Source organism: Melanostigma gelatinosum (assembly GCF_949748355.1).
Source record: "Melanostigma gelatinosum genome assembly, chromosome: 8".
NCBI classification, from domain to species: Eukaryota; Metazoa; Chordata; class Actinopteri; order Perciformes; family Zoarcidae; genus Melanostigma; species Melanostigma gelatinosum.
The window spans coordinates 16969657-16986044 of record NC_136641.1 but is presented as its reverse complement, the minus strand read 5'-3'; the positions used below and the strand labels follow the sequence as shown (position 1 = coordinate 16986044).

Genomic DNA, 16388 nt, shown 5'->3' with positions numbered 1-16388 from the left:
TCCGCAATTAGAAGTCGCTTACTCTCCTTCCAACCTCCCTCTTGCTGAGTTTAAAGAAAAAGGGCTCCAAAGGTCACATGCAGTGCCATGAATCAGTGTGTATGCATGTGGATGTGTGTGTGCATGAATATGTTCAAATGCATTCTAACGTCTGTGTGACCTCGGGGTGTTTCTGTGTGAGAAGCTTAAAGATGACCTTTATGTGCTCCCTGCGCTTTATTAGAGTCATTTAATAAGCTGGTTTGTAGCAGATTAATTGGGCCTCTCTGTTTTTCGACATTTCATTCATATGTGATTGCAACTGTGACTTTATTTCACGGCCAAAGAAATATAGCCGGCAGTTTCTTTTTGTGGGACGTTTAAAATTGTACTCACTATTTGTGATATTTGAATACATCGCTGTGTGCAGTTGCACTATTTTACTCCAAGCCTTTGTTGCCAGTTTCATCCCTACAGGCTCAGTTAGAGGATGGATGATGACAAAGCAGATATTTGGTTTATGCTGCCTGACATGATGGCTGCATGGTTTCTCCCTCTTTTTGCAGAAAGCCTCCCTCTCTTCCTCTGCGTCCATGTGTTTTTCTCCTCCTTTTCTCTCTAGTACACCTTCCTCTCCTCACACATACTCCCAATCTGAAAAGCATTTTTTCTTATTCATCATGCCTAGGGATGCTCATTTCGATTTTTCTTTCTGAATGATAGCCAACCCTCATCTTGATTCAAATGAAAGGGGTTTGCCCTGAAGTCAGCAACAACTCTCTGGATCAGGCTCACTTAAGGTGGGCTGACCTTTAAGGTGGACCAGCTATTCTCCTTTTAGCTTTTTTAAAGAAAGTGTTTAACAGACAGCATTAAACAGTCAAAACTCTTATTGCCGTTTGACAGAGAAACATTTAATCAACAACATCCCTAATCATGCCACATTTTTGATGTGATGATGGTCACCAACAATATTTAGACTTTTAACAAATGTTCAAAAACAGAATATGGGAATATGGAAGAACCTGGCCAAGTATTTTACTCTGTGAAGTGACAGGTGTTTCATTCCATCAGCCACACTGTATACACGAACCACAATCTGATTGGTTTTGCAAACTTCATATTTCCCAACTTTCCCCGGAGGCTATAACTTACAGTGCTGTGTCACATGGGAAAAGCAGGAGTGGAGCTAGGAGTCAAATCTAGTTTCCTTTCTGGGCTTCATACTCTCTAAGTTACTGCTGGCTTATTATAAAATACACGGACAAGCTCTGTGTGTGTTTGAAGTCCTCCCCAAACACAAATCTAAATGCCAAGGATGTATTTCCAAACTAAAGGGGGACTGCATGTTCTTTAGCAAAGACAATGATCCTGCATCCAGCAAATCAAATGTGTTGAGGCCGCAATGTATACTTGTGAAGTCTCATTGGAAAGATTTATGGGTCCGTTTCTTTGATATTTACTTTAATTGGTGCAGCTGCAGTCGCCCTGTTCATCTTTGCAGGGCCAAGTACTGGTTGTAATGGCCTTTGTGATCGGTATCATTTGCTGTTTCATTGATGCAGTTGTCTTCTGCATATCTCTTTTTTTGAATGTAGGCGTCTTTTTCAGCGTTAAAAGCCTTTCTCCTTTTAAATGCTTCCTTAAGTTCTTCATTGAAGGTTTCTCTTTCTTTTTCTATGTTCTCCTTCTCCAATTGGGAAGCATCTCTCATCTTCTGGATGCCTGTCTTTTCTTTAATGTAGGCCTCTCTCGCCATGTCCATCTCTTTCTTTTCTATCTTGAAGGACTCCCTGTCATCAGCCATTGCATCATTTTCAGCATCAAATGCCCTCCTTTTCATACGTTGGACCCTGAATTCTTTGTTGAAGGTTTCTCTTTCTTTTTCTATGTCTCTATGTCTCTATGTCTATGTTCTCCAGCTGGAAACAATCTCTCATCCTCTGGATGTCTGACTTGTCTTGAATGTAGGCCTCTTTCTCTTTCTTTTCAATCTTGAAGACCTTCCTTTCCTCACAGATAGCAGTTTTCTCTGCCGTAAAGGCCTTCCTTCTCTTATGTTTTGCCTTTAGGTCTGTCTTGAAAGTTTTTCTTTTATTTAGCATGTTCTCTTTCTCCAACTGTAATAATTGCAAATGCAATGTGTATTTTTGTCCTCAATGTCTTAGTGTGTTCAATCCTCAGTGATCTGTGAAATGACTGCTCAACAGTTCACCACAATTCACAATTTTAAGTTCTAAACTCACATTACAAGCAATTATTTTCAATCAACATAACAGACCCTACTTCACACAAGTGAAAGCTATATTATTGCAGTTTGCTTCCCTTTCCACACTCTGCACTGCTTCACTAGTCAGCTATATTATATTAGCTTCAGCTGTTTGTCAGTTTCAGCTTTGCTTTGTCAGCTTACTGCTAACATGAGCATGATAACATATTAATGTAAAGAGTTGTGGAGGATTACAGCATCCTGCATGCAGCGATAGTGGAGAGATACAGATAAAGAATGACTCAAAACTTCGAGGTGATGACTATTTAAAAAACATAGAGTCACGGGGTCCCGGTAGCCAAACGGTTAAGGTGCATACGACATTACTGCAATGTCTAAGGCTCGATTTCAGCTGCGGACCTTTGTTTCATTTCATACTCTTATCTGAATACTATCGGCTTTCCAGTAAAGGCAAAATGCCAAGAAATACCTTAAAACAGCAAGACACTGAAGTGTTGTTCACCTCCTTGTGATCTTCAGTCACAAAATTTGGATTGTGAATTGCAGGAACAAATCCATTTGTCAGCATACTGTCAACAGTTTTTTATGGAGATTCTTTCTTCAGTAGACAGTAGTTCCAATAAAAACTGTTGAGTCTGTGAATTACCCAGAGTATGCACGGCATTGTTTCTGGAGGAGGATGTTGCTGTAGATTCTTAAAATGTCTGTTTTGAATTTCGTGAGCACCACAAATGAAATGTATCTCATCCATTCATTTCTGTGGTATTTGAGTGGCACCAGATAACCTGGCCAAATCATACAGATATATGTCTGTATTGCTATAGATATTTGGTGAACTGTCCCTGTAACATGTTTTGACTAATCATTCATTGGTAGTATTTTCTCTGTGTTGGGGGCCAGTTTTCAAGGACACAATAATTAACAAATCAATATACAAGTATACAAGGGGAAAGACAGGAATGTAGAGTTCAAGCTTAATTTGTTTCCTTCCTGGTTTCAGACTATATAAGTCATTGGATCCCAATTGTAAAAACATGTTTTGTCATGACTGACCCTGTGTGTTTGAAGTCTTCCCAGGATAAAGCTGTCCCTGACACTTCCTGTATCTAAATATCACGGGTACGTCTTTTACTCTATATTATAAAACATTCCAGAAACAGAAAAGCAGTTGAGGATCAGCTGAGTGTGGATGAGCAGAGAAACATATGAAAGTTAATCGAATACGAACGTAGAATTTGTTTCTTACATGACACAATGGGATGAGGTTTAGCCTCGATTAGATCATTCAAAAATTCCATTGAGTGGCTGTCCTCCAACTCATAAAATGATCAGAGTCAACTAAACACAGTTCGTAGGGCCCCCCCTGATGAAAAGAGTCAATATCTAAACCAGACACACACGCACACAAAACGTGTCATCCTCCTGCACAGCTTTGAGGGTTAAGATGTTGCGTCTGTGTTTTTACAAGCTCTCTATCTTCACCACAAACGGGTCAGAATTCTCCTCCACACAGACTGTTCGTGTTGATGACAAGCTGATGACAGATCAACTGGTGTGACATAATGTGTTTTCACTTTCGTGTGTGAATGTGTGTGTATGTGTGTCTGCAAACTTGCTCTCTTTCCGGTCATAAGGAATTGACATTTGGAGAGCTAAGAGCAACAACAGTCTGTTGGATTTTTATGTGGGTGTAATACAAAATGGAAATACCTTTCTACCGTGGTCCTGTGTTGTTTTGGTTTTCAGTATAATGTTTTCTTGTCACTGTACTGACTTTTCATTTATTTTACTTTTATTTATTTATTTATTTTAATTTATTTTACTTTTAAGTAGTGCTTAGTAGCTTTCTTTCTTCTAGCTTTAGTCACCTTTAACACGTTTAGAGGTTTCTACCAAGTATTTTAAGTGTCAACTGAAGACTTTATGTACATACAAATTAGAGTACTTCAGTGAAACCACACTTATATTTGTTAGACTTTTCTGACTTTGAAGCTGAACCCTCATTTCTGTTTCTGTTGTTTGTGTTTGTAAAAAACGAAATAAAAATCGACCAATGTATTAAGGTGCTGGGGGACAGCACTCAAAAGCAACCAATACAGTTTTTACACTCTGTCAGTCATTTTCAAGGAGATGGTAACAGATGCAGCAGAGACAGATTTCCAAATGTGCTCTGGCTGTTACACAACATGCAAATGATCTGTACCTTTCCTAAAATACAAATACTCTCTTTCTTAAGATTAATTACATAACGATAATGTTTTAAGAAGAAATTAGTTAACATTTTGCTATGATGTTGTTGATTCTTGTTAATTTCAGTCAGCAGTCCTTGTATGTTAAATATGTCGGTGGAATGAGGGTTAAAGGTCGGCTGATTTTGAAGTGTGGAACTACGGAATGGTAAAGTGCCCTTCTTTAGCCAGTGACACTTTACATACTGGAGAAATGACTCCCAGGCTGGAGGGCAGATGAGTCACATTGACCAGACTTTTGAGATTATTGTAGTGCACCACTGCAGAGACTATCTTAATTTGCAACATATATCACTCACTGGTGTCCGATTTTCTGTCTCGGGAGAGTACGAGGATTTGAATCCTTTCCTAGAGGCCTCTCCATGGACAGTCACCCTGACTTATATCATGGTACCATGATGTCATTGCTGTCGTTTGAGCCCTACATTGATCCTAATAGTTAGAGGCTGAATTTAACAAAAAAATAATGAGGTCTTCAAATGAAAAACGAAAAATGCATATGCTAGGTTTGTGCCGGCATTTTCCGTCTTACGTATCACAATCAGAACAGTGGGAGCTCTGTTCGAGCCCTTGGTCTACGAGACCATGACCAATGCATAATGATGCATTTATTTATTTATTTTCTTCATTTTCGGTCGCTTTTTGTTTTTTCTTCTTTCGCTGCGGGGGTAGGGGTGTGGGAGGTACACACGCAGAGCCGGTTGTGGTGTGGTTTTGGCATACATGTGTTATTCATGTTCAAACATTGCGGTCGTCTCAATCCATATTCATGCTTTTAAAAAGGCTGGCTGTGTGCATGGAAGTATACTATCCCCTATCATGTTCTCTCCCTATAGCAACCACAGACAGGGAGATTTGATTACGTCTGCTTGGGCCACATCGGGCATATGTGTGCATGTTTGTGTGTGCGTGTGTCTATACAGAAGGATGCCCTGTACACAAGGGTCTCTGTTCGTTATAATAGAGTCTAGCAGGTATCCCCTAGACTTTCTCAGGGGAACCCAGCTCTGTTTCAGAGACTCTTTCAGCACTTGCTCTAGCCTGGTGTCATCAGCACGGCGAGGCCTTTGATTGTGAAGAAAAGTAGAGAGAGAGAGAGAGTGATATAGAGATAAATAGAGATGCTCCCTGGCCTTCAACATTTCCTGTTTCCTCTCTCCTCCACTTTCATCTCTCTCTGTGGAGCACTTGCTCTTCTGTCCATCCATTTTTCATAATTTTGTGAGTTTTTTACTGTTGTTGAAATACACTCCATTTCATGTCCCTTGTTGAATTAACGCATGCCGTCTAATGACCGTTTTCTGTCAACGTCCTAATAATTTGAGAAGACTACCGATGCAGACTTATTGACGCTGTTTTCCCAATAAACCTCTCTTTTCTCTCCTTCTTCCCACATGTTTTACACTCTTCCCCAAAACAACACTGGCACTGTTGAGTTTGATGCATATGGATATTGAGAGGAAGTGCTGCATATTGATAGAAAGTAAAATATTTACTATGCAGTGGCACAGTGTTTATCATGTGTATGTGTGTATAAACAAAGCATTGCTTTCTACATTTTGTGCATCGAATGCTCGGTCAGATTCTTAGTCTTGTTTATTTCATCTTTGGTCAGATATTTCCGGATATGAATCAGGAAACCGCTCATTTTAGACATTTTTAGTGCATTATCCATCCAAGTTGTACTGCTGCTTTGGTTTAGACAACACTATCTGCAAAAATGCATTGGGAAGTGTGGCCCAATTTGATAAATGAAACAAGGGTTTTTGTATAAAATACTGGTTTATATTCCTCAAACTGAAGTGTTGAACAAAGTGTGAGTTACTGAAACTCAAGTACATCGTATTGGCTCTTGTTTTGAAAAATTCCAAAAGACAGCCAGCCCTAACAAATGATATTATGACTAATAATGTTATACAGTAGCGGTGCATAGCTGGAATATAAAGACTATAATGTTTATTGCATGAAGCTGTCACCTGACTTTGCAGAATCAAAAACAGTGACTGACATACCTAACCTAAATACACTGTAGGGCAGACTGTCAGTATTCCAGTTGAGTGATTGTGTGTGTGTGTAACAGCTGTATTTCTCAGAGATCCTATAACTCTCTACTGTATGTGTACGTTTCTGTGTGTGAGCGTGTGTGTGATCCTGATAGATCTTGTGATGGGGCCACCAATGCCTTTCATCCTAATGGTTTCCATCTGACCAATCACAGCGCAGAGACATGGTTACAGATAAGCCCGTTGGAGCTGGGGAGGTTCCGGTAAACAGCCCGTGATAGGCCCCCCTGTATCCCCTTTCTGCTCCTATCAGCAATCAGCCGGGGTTAATGGTGAGAGCTTGAGGCTAGCTGATTGGAGCCAGGCTACACATCAGTCAAGACAAACGCAGTGTCAGGCCATATGTCAGGCTCCAGCTATTCAAGTCCGTCTTCCTCCTGACCACAACATGTGCACTGCAGTTGAAGAAATCATGACGACTCTCCCACTTGATGAAGAACCTAAACCTGACTGTATCCTGGTGATGACACAAGTCATCGCTCAGGCTGACCTGTTTCCACCTAACCTGTTGGCAGTCAAGTGTTAGTATATCATACTCTTAAGATCTGAGGCAGGCACTTCAGTTTCTGTCTGAAGTGGGTCACAGTTTCACCCTCTGTCTCTCAGTTGAACTGTGTGACTGCATGGTATATTTGACCTGTCTGACCAGATCACTGTAAAGTGTGCCGGGGTCAGAAGCTACAGGTTGACACACACACACACACACACACACACACACGCACACGCACACACGCACACGCACGCACACATACACACACGCACGCACACATACACACAGCTGCTGTGGTCCCCGCCGGGTGGCCACATGTAATTTATTTTTCGCTTTCTTCCTCTCTCTGTTTCTTTCTTTCTTTCTTTCTCTCTATCTCTCTCTCTCTCTCTCTCTCTCTCTCTCTCTCTCTCTCTGTCTCTCACTCTCTTTCTATCACCCTCTCTTTTAGATCAAAGACCTCCCATTCCCTCTCTCCAAAGAAGAGAAAAGGAAAAGAATTAATACTAATGGTGCTGGGAGCAAAGGAATGAAGCGTCAGGGTAATTACCCAGCAATCACTGCAGCATTCCGCAGCTGAGGGGGGCATAGATAGGGTCTTGATACTAAAGAGCATGGACGTGGATCAACTTGGCCGGCAAACACACAGACACACTCACACTCACGTACAGCTCAGCTTGCACAAGTGCAATCTGTCTTCATTGAACAGCTCTGGGGTCTGCAGGAGTCTCTGTGGACGACCGGGAGAAATCACAATGAAACAAAACTTGCTTCGTCTTTCTCACTGTTTCCCTATCATTCTCTGTGTGCGTATCTGCATCTGCATCTGTGTGTGTGTGTGTTGTGTGTGTGTAAGTGTACATATGTGTGCCTTAATGTGTCTGTGCGTTGGTGTCTATTTGATATGTATGAATGCAGTTTCACAAAGTTTCTATAGTCTTTTCTTTGAGTTTTTCAGACATCGGACTACATTTATTTTGATAAAAGGGGCAAATAAACAGGCTTTTTTTTCTCAGTCCTAAAAGAGGCGGTAATTGTTAAATGCAAATGCTTTTTACTTTTTAGGAAGTGTTTTTAATGAGGCAGTTGTGTGAGTAAAATAATTTATAATTTGTGTTTATTCCTTCTGATCTCTTTTAGACTTATTCAATATTATTTACATCTTACATTAAGACTATCTCTGTGGGTGTTCTGCTTCACCTCATTCAGGCTGGTATCATCCAGCGTTCATAGCTACTTTGCTTTATTTGATGTTTCTGAGGTTGTGCCAAAGTTATCGATTTATAACTAAGGTCACTTCCAATTTAGGAATGATTGGGATTCATCCTTGTATGCATGCTGACGAAATACAGGAAAGCTGCTGGTTTGTAAAAGTATACAAGTAAATTAGAACACATTTATGAATATCAATAGATGGCTTATCATGTGTATTCATCTCTGTACGCTCGTTTCTCTGTATTCATAAGGTGTGTGTATGTTTACACGCCTGTGCGCCTGCATTCAAATGAGAGAGTCTGTGTATGTGTGTGTTGTTGATGGACACAGAGCACCTTTGTATTTCTAAACAGGCGCATGTGGTTCGAAGCAGAGTGAATTTTGGGGCAATGGAGCGGAAGCTGCTGTGAGAGTCACTGGCGAAAGTTCTAGTTCGAGTGATGCCCTTAGAAAATGTTGACTCTTCCGTTCGCGCCTAGTTCCACCTCAACAAAACTTTTTCCCCCCCACTAAGGCTGTAGGATAGGCGAGGACCTGCCTGTTTGGTTTGTCAACACTATGTGCCTCTGCATGATTCCTTTTGGTTTGGATGCAGAAGAGATTTGGTTGAGAACAGCACAGCAAATATAGAGAGACATGCAGGCACACTGGCACATATTTTCTAGTTTTGAAGGAAAAATTGCTCCCTGACAGAAAGAAATCTTGAGCTCTACTTTTCCCTGTTTTAGAAAAGTGTGGATGATTTTAGAACCCGAGCACGGTGCTTCTTGACCCTCCCTTCTCTTCCCCCCTCTCTCGGGCACCACTCGTCTTATGAAGTCATTTTGCGCCGTCGTTCTGGTTGATAACAGATGAGTAATCACTCCTCGAGCAAAGCAGCATGACATCAGGAAGGTCATACGAGGGGAAAAGGGGAGAGGTGTCATTTTCTGCTTTAGGGGTCTCTGTGTCACGCTGTCCCCTTTTGTACATTCCCAGTCAGTCGGCTCAATGGTCTATATCGGTCTGGTAGGGACTTCAGAGCTATGAGTAAATGCTGGCAGTTCTCTTCCAGTAGCTAAGTCCATTTATGTTTCTTGACAAGCTGCTATTCTCATTCAGAACATTTATAATGGGGTTGAAGGTTTGATTGTCTTCCTCAATCCTGGGATGAGAGAGGACAGTGTCTCCTGTGTTTTACCTTGCTCTGTAAAGACAACATTTTTCATTTAAAATGAACTCTGGAGTTGTCACGAGTAGATAAATGGGCCTGCTGCAGAAATGTGCCACATGGGGGCGCCAGCTGACACAGTATCAGCGTTTCCTCAGTCTTCCAGTGCGGCCTGTGCTGCTCTTCTTCACAGGCAGAGAGGAGTTGACGGTGGGACAGGGGTTAAATGAAGTGCACACCCTCCTCACTCTGCAAAGGCCAAACTGTGATTCTCTTTGAAGAACCACATCTGAGTGCTCAGGAGCAGTAGGAAGTCCTTTATTAATCGGGGAATCAACAAACTCTGAAGGCAGGAGATGGGAACAGTATGCAGGTGCACATGTTTGAGTACCGGAATACTGAAATCCACTCACACACATATAACCACACACAGTTTAACATGTACATGCTTTATTTGGATTGTATTATGTGATTGTGGAGTACTTGAAATTGCAGAATGACATTTCCAGTCTGTAGTCTTTCTTAGTGTTTCTGTCTGACTGTGACCTAGATTTCTCTGGGGAAGTACACACTGTGTTACTCCATATTGTTCAGTTTGTGGTTATTGTCCCGCTGTGTATTTGTGTGTGTGTACATGCATGCAAATGCGTACCATATCAGTGCCAGGATCTTTGGGCTTTACAACTGTCTCTGTCATATTTTCAGAGGCGATGACAAGCGCAGAGAAATGAGTTGCCTTTCGGAAAGGGCGACCAATTATTGTTTGGTATTTTTATTGGTCCAAAACAGTTTTAAAAATATAAACGATTGTATTTTTATGGTGGTCACGCTCCACGCTGGTCTCCTTTGTGTTCTGCTGAAATGATTCCTTTGGAGGCCACCGAGTTCTACTTCTTAGTTTGGATGGAAGACAGACGGGTCGACCGGGTTTGTGGTTCTGCTGCGGAAGAAGCTGCTTTTAGATCACGATTTTTGCCAGAAACACGAGGCCTGATACTGTTTCACTGACTTCTCTCCCATTCCATTAGAACTCAGCTTGTCCTAATCATGATCATACTCTACAGACTGCAACAGGAATGCAACACCAAGGTTCCCAATGGATATCAAAGCCCATTAAACGGACTGAAAATGGTTTTGTTGACATTCATCATCGTGTTAACTTTACATGAATGCGGGCTATTGTTTGATACTTCAATTTCCTCCTCTCACACAAATATGTGTCACTCATTTGAGAATGAATCAATGCCATATTTCATGATGTTTTGTTTCACTGATGACAATATCACGGCCCACTTTCAAACCCACTAGTTTTACCAAGTCGTTTATATGACAATAACAATATGAGTGTAGCCATCATCCCCAAGTTTATAATAGCTAATGCCTCCACAACGGATAGCCGTGGCCGGAGGCATTATAGTTTTGGGTTGTCCGACCGTACCATTCTCTTGAACGCATTATCTGAGGAATGCCTGGAGGGAATTTCTTCAAATTTGGCACAAATGTCCACTTGGACTCAAGGATGAACTGAATATAATTTGTTGGTCAAAGGTCATTGTGACCTGACTAAAAACATTTTTGGCCATAACTCGATTCATATGCTAATTGAGACAATTTCACACAAATGTGATGACATTTTGGAGAGACATGGATGTAAACTGCAACTTGACTGGTTGACAGAGGCATACAAACAAGAGACGGTAATTCTAGTTTTTTTTTTACATAATTGTGTCAATGATTAGTCGATTCATCGACTACTATTTTGCAAAGGTTCAGTAAAAGGTAACCACGCATTAACACATTTAAGGGGAACCTGGTCCCATCCTATCAGCTTGTTGATAAAGTTATCAGAGTCAAAACAGTATGGCTGTAAACAGTGAGGAGCCATGTGTGTGGGAGACGACTGAGACAGACGTCATGGTTTCTCAGGAGGATACACACTCACTGAGACAGACCGTCCACACCGCAGTGCCTGGCCCACAGAGTCATGATAGCGGCCTATCGTAGGTGGTCTGCTTCAGCGGGAGGTGTGTGTGGTTGGAGAGTGGGATGACATATGCGCAGTGGTTTAATGATAAAAGCCTGTGTGTATGTGTGTGTGTGTGTGTGTGAGAGAAAGAGATGCGGGAGTATAGTTTGAGGTAGCCACATACACTGAGAGATAAAATTAATGGCTGCTGCGCTCATCATAACAATCGCGCTACTGGCCCCCCTCTCTCACGGAAAGGCATACGGCTGCCCCGTGCCTCGCCTGTCAACGAAATTCATTTCTCTTTGGAGAGTATGTTTTGACTTTGCAAATTCGGACAGAATTCCTTGCCGTCTTTCCCATATCCATGACTCACGTGACTCCTCAGTACAACGTTTAACTTCTGTTAAACGTTTTTCTGCACAATTTCACAGAAGGCAGAGCGACGTGGCTAAATATTTCATCGAGTGGTTGTTATTTTGTGCGACCAGGCCAAAGCACACTGAAGCCTGGTAAAGAATGTAATCATTTATCTAAGACCAGGGGCAACATGCTCAATTTGACCTAAAGTAGGGCTCTGTGGTGCCCATAGGGAGCTAGGGTGTGCATGAGTGCAAATGTAAATGTTTCGTTGGGTATTAACTATTTTACTGTTTATTTTAACAAGGTATGTCGAAGCTACTGAGCTGCTGCAACTAGAGGCCAAAGCCATGTTTGGTTTGTTTGTACTTCATCTTGTGTTTAATGCATGTGGAGGGAGCATCAGTCTTGTTTAATCTGTGAGGAGTCATCGGCGCTTCATGATCTGAAGACCGAGAATGCTATAATGTGTCTAGCTTTGCCACTGAAGTTGCTACGTCCCTTGGAAAGTAAGTGAAAAGTACCTCTTCGGCTGTGTCACTTAAAATGAGAGAAACATAAGAGAATAATCAGCTCGCCTCTTTCTCTCTCCCACATTATCAACCCTAAAATCCCATCTAACACACCCATGGCAATCATGAATTGCTGGGAATTGTATCTGACTTCGGTAGTGTGAAGCTTTCCCATCATTCCCTGAAGGGTTTGATGTCCCTATCGCTTGTGGCCTGACCTACCAGAGCTTTCAGCTTGGCTGTATAATGACTGTCATTAACCTATCAAGATCTGCCGAAGGGTCCTGACTGCTTTTTCCCTTCCCCTCCTGCCACTTTCCCTCCATTGCCAAAACCAAGATGGCTACTTAAAATCTTTGCGCTTGCCCTCCGGGGAGCAGAGAACACCAAAGTCTGAAGTCTAATTGGATTCATTTGTAAAATAGCTGTGGAGATTTGGACATTATCTATCTTTGTACCCATGGCTGGAATGCAGCTTACCCCCCCCCCCCCCCCCCCCCTCCCCACTGGAGATTTTCTAGCCTCTCACCATCTCAGTTAAATTGTGGTCTCTTGATGGAAGTGCTTTTCTTTTATTTCTTTTATTGCATTCTCATGTTCATTAAATAATGAATTCCTTTCATTGCATGTGCCTTTCCTTTGTACAATTCAAGCCCTGAACTGAGAAAGGACCATTTGGGTCAAATGTGGAATTAATGCTTTGCAGCAGTGAGTGAATGGTGCTTTGTCTGTCTGTAGAAAAAAACACCAAAGAAGACCGAGTTGGAGACAGGGAAATATATGCCCTATGCCAGTGTATAGGTCTCAGGGGATCTCAGGGAGTCCATCAACTTTTCAAATTGAACGACGCTTTTTTTTAATCAAGATGATATTACTTCAAATTCAATGGAATGTAGAGTGGTGTGCTTGTGGAAATTATAAGTCGCCATGTCCTGTCATCACATGTGCTTTCCCTTTGTAACTAATTTGTAGACCTCTGGAGTCTCATTGCATCGCACTGTGCCCTACCCCAGCTGCATCTGCTAGTGTTTTGGTTGGTACAGCTCGGAGCATTTTGTGTTTGTGTGTGTGCCTGTGTGTGTGTGTGTGTGTGTGGCTGTGTATGTGTCTTTGTGTGTTTCTGTTCTGTTTTGAGGATGTTCATCAGATAAAGGCTTTTGAACACAGCAACTGGCTATTGAACCACCGTGACATGAGGTTAGCCGCAGAGGGGCAGATGCAGAGACACAGTCCCATAAGCCAATGGGCTTAATGAACTCTTAGTGTAACGCTACTAAACTAACACTGAAGCTGATTTAGTCACACCATCCAATGGCTGTGTTGTTTACACCTCTCCACAGAGTTTAACTTCTTCTCTCGTTATGGATCCAACCATAATTGTCTTGACCCAAGCCGTAGAAGGGAGAATTTCATTGCTGCTCATCTTTAAGATGCAGGGCACGAATGGAAGACATTACAGCAGGAAATTGGAGAACGCAGCCAGAGGCTGAGCACACTATTCACTGTCTAGATTCATCTTCTCGATGAATCGGCGGTCAATGGGAGAATTACTTTTTGTGGTACTTTGGTACCGCAAGGTCTCCAGTCACGATAGTCCAGTTGTGTATACTTTGCACCAATACTACTTAACTTTTCAGGTTTGGTCTAAATGTTTCTGCCCATAATGCTTGTTTCACATCCGCCTGCTACTAATCTCAGCTCCTCTTTTTCTCTGTCTCTGTCCATCTCTCTCCAGATTGAGAACCTGTTGGAGCAGTTAAAGGATAAGGACAAACAACTGGCTGGGTTGAGGGAAAGGGTCCAGGGCCTTCAGACCGACTCCAGCAACACAGACACAGCGCTGGCCACACTGGAGGAAGCTCTATCAGACAAGGTACAGGACAGAGGGAGGGATGAAGGGAGGAGGATGGCCTTATTGAAACGATTAGAGGTCAAGAAAATCTGACAGAACCTGCTGAGAAAAGAGACTCGAGGTGAGCGTCAAGGTTGCTCTGGTAGAACAGTTGCTGTAGCGATGGTGTGAAGAATTATGCACACTATTAATGAAGGAAACTAAAACTTGTTCGTCAGATATCGACATAACAACAGACTATTCTATATAGACTGAATAAAAACCTCAGAAATGACACCATTTGACTACCAACTGGTCTGGGAATTTTTACCCACTGAGGCACACTTGTCTTTCAGGAAGTTAGCATACGGCTTAATTAAGTCGCATGCTTTCCTATGAGTCAATGCTGTAATTTACTAACACAGCCCCCTGATTTATAGATGTTGGACCACACTAGATGAGGTCCTCTATGAAAACTGTAAGGGCGCGAAGGAGAAGGGGGGTCTAAGGTGAACATAGACGGAGGATTACTCCCTGGCTGTAACTACGCTGAAAATAGGGAGGGAATGATCCATGGAATAAGAGGAGGATAGAAGTTTTGAAAAGGGGAGGAATGGAGGGATGGAAAAGTGGAATGGCAGGCAGAAGAGGCACAGCCCTGATGGAAGAGGTGGCCTCAGGATTAAGGGAGGAAGGGGTCAAGGAATGTAAGGATGGAGGCAGAGTAAAAAATGAGTAACTTCTGCAAGGCATTTGGAAGAAGAAGACAAAGAACAGAGCTGGCAAGAGGAACCCAGTTACAAAGGATCAGACTGGGATGGAAATTCAGTTCCAGATGACACAGCCATTCATATGTAGAGGGAAAAAAGAGCAACTGAATGAACTTAAGGACTTAATGATCTTTAGGGAACTTAATGAAAGAGACTACTATTGTTGTACTTTTAAGTCTCAAAGGACTTTGCAGTGCCGGTCCAATGTTTGTAAAATATCAATATCATTGATTTTAGACTGGATTTACTGGCCTACAAAGCCTCAGCAAATAGTATAATGAGCACAGTAACATATGCATCAAGTTGAACGAAGCAGACTCAGCATTTGTTGTTTTCTGGCAACACGATAGAGCAGCTGGCCTCCATAAAGCTTCACGTCAACACCATTTAGCTAGCATGCCACTACTAACATTAAAAGATGAATGGTCTTGTTGGCCACTGTGGTTTTTTGTCTTTCGTAAAATGCAGTGCATTTCAGTGCACAGGTACATTTACCCAATAAAGTCAGAATTTGCCATATTCCCTGGTAGAGGAGTTACTTTTGAGAATGATGTTTTTCATTCTACACAAGCCTTTAGCAATTTGTTTATGAATTTGCACTCGTGGTTATCGGTGCCAGTGATTTCTTATTGGAGACAGGCTCATTCACAGGTTAGATTTGATGTTATATATATGCATGACCATGCAGATGTCAAATCCTAGTCTGGAAGTAAATAAAGTCTACCGTGAACTGACTGGCTTTATTTCAGGGGGACTTGATCTTGTTTAGGTCGGTTGCATGTTTGAAGTTGAACACATTTGTTGGTACTACAGTATTAAAAAAGGATTTCTTTGGCGCTGCAGGCTCAAATGGTTCCCATTTACATGTTTGTTTGTACTGCAGGCAAAAAGATGGATGCTGGTTTACATTTAGTTGGCACTGGCTGCTGCTTAAGAGTTTATAGAGTTCCTAGTTAGGACAGATGTGGATGTCCAGCTGCACTTCTTGTTTTTCCAGTGGCTGCCACAGTTTTTATGTTAATGCCTACATGTTTATGTTTGCTATGTTAGCGTGTGTTACTTGTGCTCTGAGCTGCCAAGTGTATACTTGTCTTAGGGACTGAAGGGACAAGGTCAGTAGAAAACACTCCACAGGAGCTTCCATGACAACATTTGAGTCTCTCCTCACTGGAGAATATGATTGGTTGTTACCAGCTGTGAATGAGCCAGTCCTTGTGAAGCATATTGCAAACAGCTGATGCCAATCAGCTAATACAAGCCTGACTTCAGTGCTCTGCCTGACCTAGCGCTACGCTTCCTTACTGACATTTTAAAAAGGAGGTATTAAAACTAGATCAAAGTTTGGTTCTGAATGGGAGGTATCACATTTGTGCTGAGTCAGCTGACAAAGCCTCCTCAATAAGAAACATATGTCCTTTACACAATGTTAAGTGCTTTGACACTGATCATGTGGAAGCAGGTGAAGTGGAGTCAGACACAGGGGTGCTTGAGTTCATGACAGATATGTGTGGAGCGTGGAGTGTGTCTGTCTGTGTGTGTCTCCCCTATAGGCTGCAATTATTTACTCAAATGG

General features: G+C 42.0%; 1 pseudogene across 1 annotated transcript in view; it reads left to right on the top strand.

Annotated features, from left to right (window-relative positions):
* Positions 1-16388, top strand: part of LOC306780693 (ERC protein 2-like) — a 96797-nt pseudogene that overhangs the window by 27784 nt on the left and 52625 nt on the right. The window contains exon 8 of the transcript in view: positions 13950-14087. The product of the transcript in view is annotated as an ERC protein 2-like (transcript). The remainder of the gene's footprint in view (positions 1-13949; positions 14088-16388) is intronic.